The 14,723-nt window shown below is 35.1% G+C and overlaps 1 protein-coding gene across 6 annotated transcripts in view; it reads left to right on the plus strand.

Moving 5' to 3' along the window:
- Positions 1-12,410: 12,410 nt before the first annotated feature.
- Positions 12,411-14,723, plus strand: part of grh (grainy head) — a 364,785-nt gene continuing 362,472 nt past the window's right edge. For 2 of the 6 annotated variants that reach the window (XM_017614256.1, XM_017614404.1), the window contains exon 1: positions 12,509-13,231. The gene's annotated coding sequence lies outside the window, so the exon portion shown is untranslated. The other 4 variants (XM_017614616.1, XM_017614682.1, XM_017614481.1 and 1 more) reach the window with 3 other exon arrangements.

Here is a 14,723-nt window from a genome sequence, read left to right on the forward strand (position 1 = left end):
TTTTCCATCACCTCAAAAATAGTCTTAGCGTTGAAAATAAAGATTTCTGAATACACTTTCGGTTGACATTCATACTTTGATGTTTCACATAATTTGTGTATAATTTAACTGAATTCGACATTTCAAGCAGGTGGCAGCCTTAGTCAAAGCATTTTCAAACCATTACCTTCCTAAAACCATTTCGTTTGGCACCCATTTAGTGATACATACATACTTCTCTTACCTATTTCCCTTAATACAAATTGAATTTATTTTTGAAACAGGTGGCAACCCTCCGATAGTTAAGTTAAACACAAAGCTTTTCAAAAATATTTCGATTAATACCCATTTTGAATAATAGATACATAATTTGAATATAGATATGTTTTTAAAAGGTGGCAACTCTTTTCAAAAAAATAAATCCTTATTGCACATCTACAGGGGGAGTCCTTTAATTTGACACCTCATTTTTGAAAATCGAACGAACGGTACGGATATGTTGGTATTATTATTGAGAAATTTGATTTTAATTGTTCAACAGGTGGCATCTCTTTTCGAAAAAATAAAACCAGTTTGCACATCTACCGGCCAAGCGCTTTAATTTCTTTACTTTTATGCGGAACAAAAAATGCCTTCGCGTTTTATATATGTATATAGATTTTTAAGCGAAAAAAAAATACAAATCATAAAATAATGATTAAATGCTGGTTATTTGTACTCATAATGATTACAGTCCCTGGAAAATAGTTTCTAGGTCAGAGCCGCCTGATATATGGACGCATGTTGTTTCACCGATCAATCTACCACAGCTTCCACTTAAGATTTGCCATATCAACAAAACATAGACAAAAAAATCAAAAATTTTAAAGACGATTGCGCGTTAGCAAGCAGGGAATGCTGTAATAGCTGAGCTTTAACAAAATCGCTACCGAAGAAAGCAAAAAAGAATTGCTCCTGAAAAATGAAATATGTGTGCTTGTGTAACTACTTATAAGCAAGCACACATACATACATATGTATGTACATGTATACATAGGTATATGTATATGTACATAGTATATACGAAAAAATTGTCTCTAGTCTCATCGCCTCATTTGAGTATGGCAAGACCCCAATTCCCGATTGTAAGATTATTTTACCAAATACCTAAAGAACTTTGCCAGTAACAGCATACGAATTTCTTGCGGATATTCTAACAAACAAAATATCTAACATCTATTCTTGAAAAAAAGCTAAAAACAAAAACAAAAACAAAAAAATATATAAAAAGCAACAAAGAAATTGACTAAGGTGCTTGACCTGCCCCTGCTGCACCGCTGTTGCGCCGTAGCCATGACGTTTTGCTGCCTGCCTACACACACGCCACACGACAGCCGCCAGCCAGCATACCAGCAACAACGAGTGCAACATTAAGTATGTGGCACAGCCTCAGCCACTAGTGCAAACGAAATGCCACCGATACTCTGCTGCAACAACAACAACAACAACAACCACTACAACAATATTTAAGAACAACCAAGTTGTTTAAGAAAAAATGTCCGCAGATGAAGGAAAAAGCCAAAGGTGGTTGAGATGGTGGTAGCGAGGGAGGGAGAACGAATGGTAAAAGAGGATCATGCGACGGCGGAGATGAAGTCGAAACATTCACTTGGCAATGTTTAATTTATTTGCATTAAATTTAGACGAGCGAAAGGTTGTTAGCTTGCTTGTGCTGGAATGTACTGAGCTTTATATATAAATACATATGTATGTACATATTTCGCTAGTTAGCTGTGCCTGTGTGTGTGTTGGTTTTTGTTGTTGTTGTAACTAGATGTTGGTGTTGCGCGTTGAAGTTGCAAAGAACAACAGAACTTGAGAACTTTAGAGATGGAAGATTAGAGACAGCAAAAGCAAATGCAGCGACAGCGACAGTGACGGCAATGCAATGCGCCAGCGCGAATAGAGGCTGCATACACTGAGAAGTTTGTGTTTTTCTTTTTTGGAAATTATGTTTTTTTTTTTGATGAGTGTTGAGTTTTTAGAAATTTTACAAGGAATTCCACAAACTATTGATAGTAGAGGTTTGCTTTCTAACTCTTAGCAATATTTCCGCCAAAGACCTCAATTGGATGGATATGGATTGCTGGAGACCCTTCGATGTCTTGACACCACATAAGTTTATCTGGTCCCTTTTGGCCTTCATATTTTTTCTCTATAGAACTCGACGTCTGCTGCTGGCGATTCGGTAGAGGCACCTAATACAATACCTGCATGCCAGGTTCAATTCCTGGTTTGATAAATGTTCAAACAAGTTTTGAAGTGAAACTTCTTTAGCGGCGGTTGGTTGGTTGGGAGTAAATTGGCAAATTCAACGGAAATTGCACACGGAAATGGTGCAACGGAAATGGTTGGGACTAAAACAAGTGCTTCTTGTTTGTATGCATATGGTATTAATTTAACAAAAATTTGCTAATAAAAGGTTAAAGAATAACACTTAGAAAAAGACCAATACAAGAATGAAAGTAAAGGTGGGTACGTACAAAGATAAAGAAAAGGATAAAGGCAAAGTTAAAAATAAAAACAAAAACAAAGATGCGTAAAGATAAAGGCAAAATGAAGACCAAGGTAAATTAAAACAATTTACTTATATATATGTATATAGGGGCAAAGGTGAAAGGGAATATGTAGATGGAGAAAATGATAAACACAAAAGTAAAAACAAAGATGGGGATGAGGATAAAACCCGATAAAAGTAAAAACGAAGATAGGGGAAGAAAGATTAAAATAAAGGTAATTAAAGAGGAAAGGATATAGAGAGAGACACAGAGATTCAATCTGGGAACTATTTGGGGATTTTTAGAAATTTTCGGGATTCTCGAGACTTATCGATAAAATAATCGATATTTTTATCGGTTTTGTTATCGATATTTTTATCGAAATTTTTGTGGATATTGTTATAAATTTCGCTATCGATATTTTCGGAACTTATCGATATAATAATCAATTTTGTTATCGATTTTGTAATCGATATTTTTAGCTATTCTGTTAGCGATATTTTTGATCGAGTTTGTCATCGATATTTATCGATATTTATCGATTTTGTTATCTATATTTATCGATTTTGTTATAGATATTTATTGATTTTCTTATCGATATTTATCGATTTTGTTATCGGTATTTATCGATTTTGTTCTTGATATTTATCGATTTTGTTATCGATATTTATCGATTTCGTTATCTACATTTATCGATATTTTTCGATTTTGTTATCGTTATTTATTGATTTTCTTATCGATATTTATCGATTTTGTTATCGATATTTATCGATCTTGTTATTTTTTTCGATTTTGTTATCGATTTTTTTATCTATATTTATCAATAATTATCGATTTTGTTATCAATATTTATCGATTTTTTATAGATATTTATTGGTTTTGTTATCGATATTTATCGAATTTGTTATCGATATTTATCGATTTTGTTATCGATATTTATCGATTTTGTTAGCGATATTTATTGATTTTGTTATCGATATTTTTATCGATTTCCAATCCATTTTGCTACTACTAATGGTATAGACGATGTTGCTATATCTCGAATTTTTCTCGAATTTGTCATCGATTTTATTATCGATATTTCTATCTGTTTGGTTATCGATACTTTGTTGGACCGTATTATCGGTTTTGTTATCAATAGAGTATAACGATAAAAATGAAGATAATGGAAAAACAGAATAACATGAATGTAATTAAAACGAACAGGGGTATAGCTAGGGATCTACATAGAAAAAAGAGAAAAAATATAACCTTAAGCAAAAGCAGATGCGTGTATGTATACATAGGTTGTGAGACAAAATAGATCGGTAACGTAAGTTTCACTTCTACAGTGTGGCCCAGGCGCACTTACTTTTTTTTTTTATTAGCCGTTGCACCACGAACACAAAGTCAACTCTTCGGAGTGTTTTCTGCCATAATTAACCTTGTCGTTAAAATGAATCACCGTTTGAGAATGCGTGGTTAAAACTGTAGGCCCTTCTAAAACACCAAAAATTGCCACAAAAGCTAGACCAAAAGCTAAGCAAAAATGTTAGCTTGAAAAGACTTTTGTCTTGTTTATCTTCTTTCTCTTTTTGGAAGCTACTAAGTTTTTTAGTCAACATCCTAAAGCTGTGTTGTCGATTCAACCTCCTATCTGAAAGTGAATCGAGTACTTTTTATGAAGGATATCTTAGAGAGCTCCCATCGATGTCCCACAAAAAAAAATCGGAAAGTGTCAGCGGCTGAGTCAGCGTACTCAGTTATAGGATCTATAGTTAGATCACCAAAATATTTGAAAGCTCCATCCAATACCACTGTCGACGTAAGAACTCTGCAAACGTAACGTGCCATATAGTAAGTGACGGAGTATTGTCCATAGTCTACTTTAGGGCTGCTGTTGTACTAGCTTAAATACTTCTGAATATCACAAGTACGTTGAAAACACTGTAGCCACAAACAGCAAGAATTTTCTGACGCGCACGCAGTCTTATGTCGAATTTCCACTAGACATTGAAATGACAAAAAATGTATGCCATATAAAAAAAAATGCCATGTTTAAAGGAACTTAATGACTATTTGTTAACGTAATGACACGATTATTTTTTAATGCCCAACTTTGCCAGTTATAACTTTTGCCATTTAATGCCTAGTGGAAATCCAGCATTAGTGTAAATTTGAGTTCATCCACCTTTGTGGCGATCTCATTAGTTGTTACGAAAAAATATTCCAGGTTTCTGTGCACGCATAGGGCTGTGTGTGTGATCGTAGCGAGTTTTTACGCGCACCGACTCCATATAAAACCTATAGAAAGCCTGCCGGAAAACATTTTTAGTGCATTCTATACGTGTTATGTCAACGAGAACCCAATAAAAGCTCTCTCTCTCATCTAGACTGGTAATGCTCATAGGCTATGCTCGAAACTCGTAGCATTTTCGAACTTTTACACAAGCTTAAAGTTTTGGTTTTTGTAAAAGCACTAACCGTCCAATGGAGATCTTTAGAAAGTAAGAATGTTTAGTGCTTTGTCTACATTTTATGTGCATGAAAACAAAGTAAAAGCTCCCTGTGATCATCACTGAAATAAAAAATTGCGATTATTCTCCCGAAAAATCTTAAAAATAAACCGAAAAACTACGAAGTCATTAACCTTATTAATGCATAAAAAACAAAAAGCAAAAATAATTGATATTTCTTGCTCAAAATAATAGAAATATAACACCGTGCGATAGCAAATTTTACACAAAAAAAAATTAATGTATTTGCGAAACTATGGGTAAATTATAGTAAAACTGCGAACTTAGTTTTTCTCTCTGACGCCAGGATTTTTTAATATGATTATTATTTAAAAATGTTTATTTCAAAAAATTATTTTAAAAAATTCCGTGCAATGTAGGATAACGATAAGGGTATCATAGACAAGAAAACATCTTGTAGAATTATAACAGAAAAGATTTGTTGGTCCATAAGGACGTATGGGTATGGAAAATGTCCTGTACAAGTTTTGTCCTTAAATATCCTTGAAAATTTGCATAATTTATTAACTTTAAAATATAAAATTTATTAAATGCGCATTTTCAATACCTATTCGTCCTTGTAACCAAAAAACTTTATTGTTTTTAAAGTCTACAAAATTTTCTTTCTCATTTGGTAGCCTATCGTTATTCTACATTGCATTGTACTCATAACATTAAAATTTTATTCGTCTCTCTACTGTATCTTTAAGTTTTTAAAACCTAAAAAAAAAAACGCCCCTGATTCATAGCTAGTTACAATTTCTCTCAGTGTACGTACACAACGCTCAAGAATTAGATGCAGATACTCCATCATCTGTACGAAATAAAGTAAAATCCGACGTCCAAGTTGAATGGCAAACAAACCGATAAGATTGCTACAATGAGGCGCAGCAACAACAAAATGGGCATAAAGAAAGGATATACCAAAAAGGTCGAATTCGAAATAAGTCAAGAAACAGCAACAACAACTACCTTCTGCGAGTGGCAAAGCAGCTAGCCAAAAAGCAAAGCACTAGCGCAGCTAAAATGAAAAAAATTGGCTAAAATGCAACGAGTTAAGTGATTCTACAGTGGTAGCAGAAGAGTAACGAGTGAATCAATCGCATCCAAATACATTTAACGAATGCAGAGAAAAATCAGCGAGCACTAAACAACGAGTAGCGAATACGAGAAGAGCTTGAATGCTGTGGGATGGTGATGCTGCTGCAACAGCAACGAATAAGCTGAGTTGATAATTTTTCAGGAGAGGAGAATAGGCACGCACACACACACACGCACATATTCGTATATTGCAAGCTATGTCGGAATTGAAAATTAACTTTGCATATATGTACATACATATGTATGTGTCTGGATTGGAACTTTTGTTGACGTTTCAAAGAGTCAGTCAGTACTTTGTTATGCATTCGCTTTTCGATAATATTTTTCCACTTTTTTGACTGCCATTAGAGTTTGGTATTTAGACTGCTCACAGTTTAAAGTAACACAAATGCAATGCATTGCACACAAATACAGAGGCATGTGCGCAATCTCAGCAGCATTCTTTGTACTGACTGAGTGACTGCAACACTCGCTGGCCGCTTCTAATTGTTTATGTGTATGTGTGTGCGCATTTGTGTAAGTTGCATACATGCGTGTTTACATGTATGCATTCCCAAGAGTGCATTTGTGGTAGCAGTGCCATGGCAACAATGCTGTGTTGCAGCTCTCAGCTGGAACAATTTTTCGGCCAGTAAAATTATCTATGTGCTGTGCTGTGCGCCACCTTTCTACCCACTAACTAAAACTGAATTGGCATCAGTGGCGGCGGGCGCATTCCGATTTCCAATTGGAAAAGCAATGAGCCATGAAAATGAAGTAAGATTTTATGGTTTTGGAAATTGTGGTATTTGATGTAACAATTTTATAGGTTACAAATGAATTGCGCTTTCATGGTGTTGAAAAAAAGTTATTTTAGTGGGATGGGTATAGTAGAATGCAAATAAGATATAAGAATATGGAAACTAGCTTAGTTTAGAAATAAACGAAATAAGTATATAGGGCCCGGCATAATGATAGGCTCACTCTATATAGATAAGCTTTGGCTATTTATTTTTATTTTTATTTTTATTTTTTCAAACAGATATTAATTATTTTCTATAAAAATATAGCGCATTATACATTACTCAGGTCATTAACAATTATTATAGTTCATTAAAAAAGCAAGATTCCCCTTCGATAGGTTCAAAGACTCTATAACTTCCAAACCTGACGAGTTATAAAATCGGCGTGGCCGTATTTAAGATCAGCGTGCAAAAATCCATGAATTGATTCGAAACAGATAAGCTCTGTTGACTCAATTATATGCTAATTTTCCTATTTTATATAAAATTTAGTGGATTAGCGATTCCGATTTTGAAAATCTTTCGCAGAGTACGTAACGTACAGTAGTATGTAACAAAAAAATTTTCTCTGCTTGATGCGGAATAAAAAAAAAACAACAAAGATTGACCAAGGTATTGGTTTTATTAGGAAGAAAATGCGAACTTTTTTAATGGAAAACAGTACGAAACACCAAAAATCAATCGTAGTTTGTAGCCACGTCAAACTTGCACTTTACTATATAAAGGTGAGTGTGCTACCAAAAAATTGCATACCCAAAAATTGTGTAACTTTTCAGGGACCGAGAACAAAAGATTTTATCGAAACCAAATGTCGTTTTCGTAGTTTTGCTTCCAAGAATGCTTCAAAACCAAAACCATCATGAGAACGAAAGTGTCGAGAAAGTTCTCAATGGAAATTATATAAGAAGAAAACTCTGTGGAACGTTCCCAAAGAGAACAAATCGCGAACAATACCTTCAGGAACATTTCAAAGATAACAAAATGGGAACAAAAGTTTCCGGAACGTTTTGGTAAAGAACTTAACGCGAACAAAAGTTTAAGGAACTTTCTCACGAATGAAAATTTGGGAACTAAAGTCTCAGGAACTTTCTGATAGAGAACAAATCGGGAACAACTATTTGCGAAGAATGGAAGCGAAGCATATTCAAATTAATTAAAAAGCAACTGAAATATAATTATGCAAATAAGTCAACGAAAGACTTAAGACACGAACTTTTCTTACACAGCAAATGAAAAATTGTTCCAAAAATGTACAGTTCATCCCAATGAAAAACGATCTGGAAGTGGAAATGATCGTGGTTCTCACTGAAATGATTTTTCATACCAATACGCAGACGCCGCTCTCATTCTTAACGTTAAGTTTTCGAAACTTTTGTTCTGTAGCAGAACGTTCCCCAGACTTTTGTTCCTATTAGACCCTCCCTGAAAACGTTCTCGATACTTTCGTTCTCATTTGGTTCTCATTGGACACGTTCACGAAAGTTTCGTTTTCATTATATTCTTCTTGCGAGCGTTTTTGAGAGTTTTGTTCGCATTTTGTTCTTTACGGAAATGTTCCCGAACATTTTGACTTAATTTTGTTCCCGGTTGGTTCTTTTGCGGGAACATTCTTGACATTACATTTTGTTCTCATGCAGAGCTAAACCAAAGCTGGATCGCGTCATTCGTTATGAATGATCACTCGTTTTGAATTAAATGGAATAAAATTATAGTTATTTTATCCCCTATACAAGCTGAATTAAGCAATCTCATTCGTTATCGTATGCCGTGATTTCAACATTTAAGTTTCGATTCGAGCTACATACTAAGAATGTTCGATATCGAATGCCGCGATTCGCACCCAGGTTTTCGCAGATCTGTCTCCTTCAAAGTCTCGAAAATACATTCCAAAGACCTATAAAAGCCATCAATGTTTTTATTGTAGACTTGTAGATTTGAATTTGTAAGAACCTCGTTACAACGTTTGCATTTCTTAGTTTATTGACAAAGATCATTTGGATAAGCATAGGTAAACAAAGAGGTCACCTTGCCGAAAGTAGATTACGGGGGTCAGATCGACATGAATGCAAATCTTTCGCGCCCTACGCAAGTTTCTCTTGAATCGCCACTGTAGTCATTATTAGTTGTAAGCAACAACAATTTTTTCACTGACTTTTTAACTACAACACTTAGGCTTACTATCCCTAACAACACGCACATACACGCATTTAGATTTCTAGCGCACACTTACTACTTATGCGTGTATGCATGTATGTATGTACATTAGGTGTATGACTTTTTTCTAAAATTAAATATATCTAAGAAGAGAGGAAGAGGAATGACGAAAAGCCAAAAAATAAAAGTTTTTTTCAAAATTTAGTTAAAAAAACTTTGTATTGAAAAAAGGGGAATTTTCATACATAAATATGTGGTACTTAAAAATCCCATAATATGTATATGGATAATCAAAGTTGACAGAATAATAAAAAAAAATTTAGAGACCAATTTTTGATCGTAGTCATATGTAAGTCGGTTGACATGAAATATTTTCCAGCACGATTTTTTCCGGAATTTCCACCAAAAATTTTTCTTAACAAATTTTGACAAAGCCGTGGTTCAATTGAAAAAAGTCCTATGCCTAATGTGCAAATGTACGTGATCACCATAGGATCGTTGCGTTGCAATAAAATTTACACTTTTTTTTTGATGTTGTTGCTGACTGTTAGTAAATATTGGATTATCATCTACACCAGCGCAGTACGCACCTATGCACATACATATGTATATACTTGCATGAATGCATACCTATGTATGCAGTGCTAACGCTGCTGACGCTGCTGCGCTGCCATCACCAAAGCGTTTCGATATGAATCGAATTTGAAATTGAATGTCGGTACTTTTGTTAGTTGAGCGAAGTTAAAATTTGAGGGAGTGCTGGGATTGTTATTATATCTTGAAGAAGTACTGTGGGCCGGGTTGAGAAAATATGCTAAGGAAATTAATGAATTTTAAGTACTAAACTTTTATTAGTTTTGCTTTGATATTGGCGGAATTAGAACTTAAAAAAAGAAAATTTATGTTCACATTTATTATAATTTCGGAAGATTTTGAAAACTTTTGAGAAAATACTCGAAATTCGTTAAATAATGTCGAGTCTGAGAGAAAAAGCCTAAAACTTGTGATTCTCTTCTGCACTGTTTTTCATTCAATTTTGCAAATTCGACTTCAATCCAGTTTGCGTTTTATTTTTTGGGCGACTTTACGAGTTTTTATTTTTTGAGATCTTTGGGTTTCTCTTCGCATTTTTTCGCGTTGATAAAAAAGTGATTCGTAATTTCTTGCTTTTTTACTACTTTTTGAAAAAAATTTTGGTATTCTTGAGGAATTTGTCCTTCTGACTCCTTCGGGATTTTCGTGTTTATGAAAAAATGATTCGTAATTTTTTCGGCATTTTATGACTTTTTGAAAGATTATTACGGTATTTTTACGATTATTCGGATTTTTTTTTTTTGAGGTTTGGAACTGTAAAAATTTTAACAGGATTTTACGTATTGATAAAAAATAGTTCGTAATTTGTCGCATTTTTAAGATTTTTCGAAAAAATTTTGTGATTCTCAAGGAATTTTATTTTGTGATTCTCAGGGAATTTTATCAGAATTCCTTAATATTTTTGTGTTTATAAAAAATTATTTTTTAAATGTTTCTAGAAGTTTTTGGGACTGTCTAGAAATTTTAATGGGATTTTTTGTGTCGATAAAAAAATATTCCTGAGTTATCGTTTTTTTAGCTTTTCGAAAGAATTTTTGCATTCTTGAGGAATTTTATCTGGATTCCAGCGGAATTTTTGTGTTTATAAAAAAGGGTTCTGGGGTTATCGGTTTTAACGATTTTTCGAAACTTTTTTTGGTACTGTCTAGGAATTTCTAACGTGATTTTTTTTTTCGATTTCGTTTTTAAGAGTTTAAAAAAAATTTCAATATTCTCGAGACCCTTTTTTATCGGGTTTACTTCAGGCTTTTTGTGTTTAAAAAATGATGAGAGATTTTTCGTTTTTACGACTTTTCGAACTTTTTGTTATTTTTACGATTTTCCAGTATTTTTATTGGCAGTTTTGGGACTATCTAGAAATTTCGTGTTGATATAAACTATATGTAATTTTTGGATTTTCTCAAAATTTTAGTTTGTAGTCTTTGGGACTTTCTTGGACTGTAGCGGGATTTTTTTTTATCTTTCGGGCGTTTTACGACTTCTCAAGAATTTTTCGGGATTCAGGGACTTTTACTGAGCTAGGAAATTTTCGTTTGGTAAAAAATGAATTTTTAATTTTTGAAACTTTTCAAATCTTTCCCGAAGTCGTTAAAAATTTCAACTGTATTTTTTCAAGATTTTCGTGGCGATAAAAAATTAATTATTATACTTCGGATTTTGAAAACCTTTCTTCAATCCCTCTGGAAGTTTCAGAAGGATTTTTCATTTGTGTTTTTCAAAAATTTTCGCTGTTTCTGGGATTTCGCTCAAACAATTTCAGCGAATTTTGGCTTAAGTCGTACATAGGCATTAAAAGTCTTTAGGTCAACAAAATTGCATGCAGCCGTCATCCACTGTGCGCGCACAACTCAATAACCCAGCACCCGAACAAACGAAGCAATCAACCGATTGAGGGACCAAAGCCACAGCGCGTTTGTGGCTTGAATCTTTCGTTTGGCTGGCACGCTCATTTACACAAACATGTAAGCGCTAGGAGGCCGCCTGTTGCGCGCGCGCGCTAGCCACTACCACCGCGGCCTAGCCGTCAACACCGCGCACCGCTTCCACTATTCAACTGCAATAATTCCATGTGAAATAAAAAAACATACCTCTGCGCATACACAAAGGCGCAATAAAAACAATCGATGATTTTATTACACACACACACACATACACATGAATACACTGATGCAAGCATACAAAGCGACATAATAAACGAAAAGAGCAGCAGCGAATTCATGTGCTTATGCGCGCCTCCTTTTGTATGTGTGTGCCTGAGCAGCATGCGCTTGTGTGCGGCACAGAGATGACACCATAAAAAGCAATTTACCTTTTGAGATACCTTCCACAAGGCATGCAAAGGCTCTCACGCACCCACACCACCAGTTTGAAATAGTACACCTCTACAGGTGTTTGAATGCTCATTTCGTGCGCGCACACAAGCGCACGCGCGCGCGCTCTCTCCCTTTTTAAGCGCTCAGCCGTTCTTCATCTCATTCGTACACTTGTAGTAGCTTGTGGGTATACTACGTACACAGGTAAGTAAGTAGCGGTGCGCGGCACAGGTAGCTAAGGTGGGTATGTAATGCCAAGGCATTTTTTGGTACTGTCGATCATTGCTGAGTAAGGCGCGCGCGTACTGAGATTACCAGCGCCATCATAGCTTGCATCTATTTACATATGTATGCATGTGGTGGACTCTGCTGTGTTGTGAGCCATCGAAATATGTATGTATGTACTTTCATGCGCTCACTCAATCGCTTTTGTCGTTTCGCAGTTCGTTGGCTCGCTGCTTTGGTGTTGTCTCCGCTTTCTTGCTAGCTTCGTGTCCACTAGCGCGCATTCGCTCGTTTGTTGCCTCATTCGCTCGTTTGTGGTTTGTACACCTTTTGGGCACCAACCGCACCACCACTCCACTCCAACACACTCCACATCACAGCACACAAAATAATAGTCGAGTTCGAGACGAAATTTTTTGTTTTAGCCAAGAAAAAGGTGCAGAAGAATTTTTGTTTAAATAAAAATATATATGTACAAAACTTAAATAATTTTGTGCAAAATACGCCACGCGTTTGAGCGCCGCTGCTGTGCGCGTCCTACAAGTGAAAAATACCAAAAAAAAAAAAGATTACTATTTGCCAGCAGCGAAAAAAATAAAACAAACGAAATAAAATGAAAATAAAATACCTGCGTTAATATGTGCATAAAATACCTACATAAATTTGCTGCTGTGCGAAAATTATTTGCACAAAGTGTTAAAAACAAGCTGTGTACTGTGATTTAAAGAAAAAATGTATAATTAAAATAAAGCATTCGCAATCGATTTGATAGCCGATAGCCCATTGCAGAAGGCGCGCGTGGCTGCCACACATTCGAAAGAAAAATACAAGAAGAAAAAATAACAAAATTTATATGCACATACATACGTCTAAATAGTAATGTATCCGTGTACAACGTTTTGCTCGCTATTGTTGTCGTTGTTGTTATTGTGCGCGGCAGTGCAAATTCGCTAGCAACGGAATGCCAACAGTGGTTTGTGTAAAAGACGCGCGGCGCGCGCTTCTCGTCTCTGTCAATTTCAACATCGTTGTGTTGGTGCTGTTGCAGTGATGTGAGTTGTTGATGCGAACCTTTTGCGAAGGTGTGCGCATTTTTTATGTTGCCCGTATGCGTGTTTTTACGTACATATTTGTAAACCCCATAGGAGTTGTCTGTGTGCGCGCGCGCGCGCGTGTATCTGTGTGTGTGTGTGTGCATTTGTTGGAGCGCTGCTGGGAAAAAGTGTTAATTAGCAAAGACGCGCTTTTTTCTCCTACTCCGATCACAAACAATCAATTCGAAATTAAAAATCAAATAAAACAACTAAACGAACAACCAGCGAAAGGCATGGAGAAAAGCAAAGTCTATAAAAATGTAATCATTAACAATTCGAGAGACTCGCCAAAAGTTAAAGAAATTTCAGAAATACCATGAACTGCTGACTAAGCGCCAAATTTTACCATCTTCTGTGCGATTCTACGAGCTTAGCTGGCAGTCGATGAAAAAAAAAAATGTATCAACAATCTTTTGTTAAGCAGAAAGAGTAAAAAATTGAGAAAAAATATGAAAAAATTCCCTCACTTGGTTCCCACATTCCTAAGCTTTTGATTACGCTCGTGTGAAATTTTCTCATTCATTACTTTTTTCTTTAATGTATTGTCATTTAAATGGTAAATTTCATTTGTCGTAAACGTAAATTTTTATTAAGTGTTTTTGGCCCAGCGATTATACCGTTAAGTTTGTGTTTAAGTCATTGAAGCCTTTTGGTTTTTTAACAAAGTCAAGCTTGTGTTTGATGCTCAAAAAAAAGTTCGTAAAATGATTAAAAATATAATATAATTATTAGGGTGTTCCTTAAAATATCAACATCTACATTTTTTATTATGGGGCACCCTTGTTTGGTTTTATGCACAAAATAAATTCATACACGCAAACTTCCGATTAAAAAAAAAAAACAAGTAAGAAAGTCTAAGTTCGGGCGGAGCCGAACATTAAATACCCGGCGCAAGTATTAAATATATTTTTTTCACCTTTCCGAAAGCTACCGCTAGATGGTAAGCCGGGGTGTATCAATTTTGAGTAAATTACCGTCCTTAAATTTGGAAGTATTCCAGTTTCAAGCATTTCTGAAATTTACCGTTATATGAAAAGCGACCGTAATTTTAGTCAGGTTTCAATAATTTTCAACGTTTTGCTTTTATGTGGCAAGCGGAATAACCACACCGAGTTTGGTACAAATTGGTAGAACGGTTACCGATATACATATATGTGATCATAAGTGGGCGGTGCCACGCCCATTTTCCAAAATTTTACCATAAACGTATTTCTTGGTAAAGAATTGTTGCAAGCATCAATTTTGAATAAACTAGATTTAATATTTACTGATTTATCGACAATTTTGTATTTCTCTAAATTACCGTTATATGGGATGTGGGCGTGGTTATTGTCCGATTTTTTTTAATTTTCGGCCATTTAGTATGCTGTACTAAGGCCAACTGTGCCAAGTTTGGAAGAAATTGGTGCAGCGGTTACCAAGATATACACATGTAACCATAAGTGGGCGT

The sequence above is a fragment of the Rhagoletis zephyria genome, unplaced genomic scaffold (assembly GCF_001687245.7).
Source record: "Rhagoletis zephyria isolate East Lansing unplaced genomic scaffold, Rhagoletis_zephyria_1.1 Rzeph_scaffold_00001, whole genome shotgun sequence".
In the NCBI taxonomy this organism is placed as follows: domain Eukaryota; kingdom Metazoa; phylum Arthropoda; class Insecta; order Diptera; family Tephritidae; genus Rhagoletis; species Rhagoletis zephyria.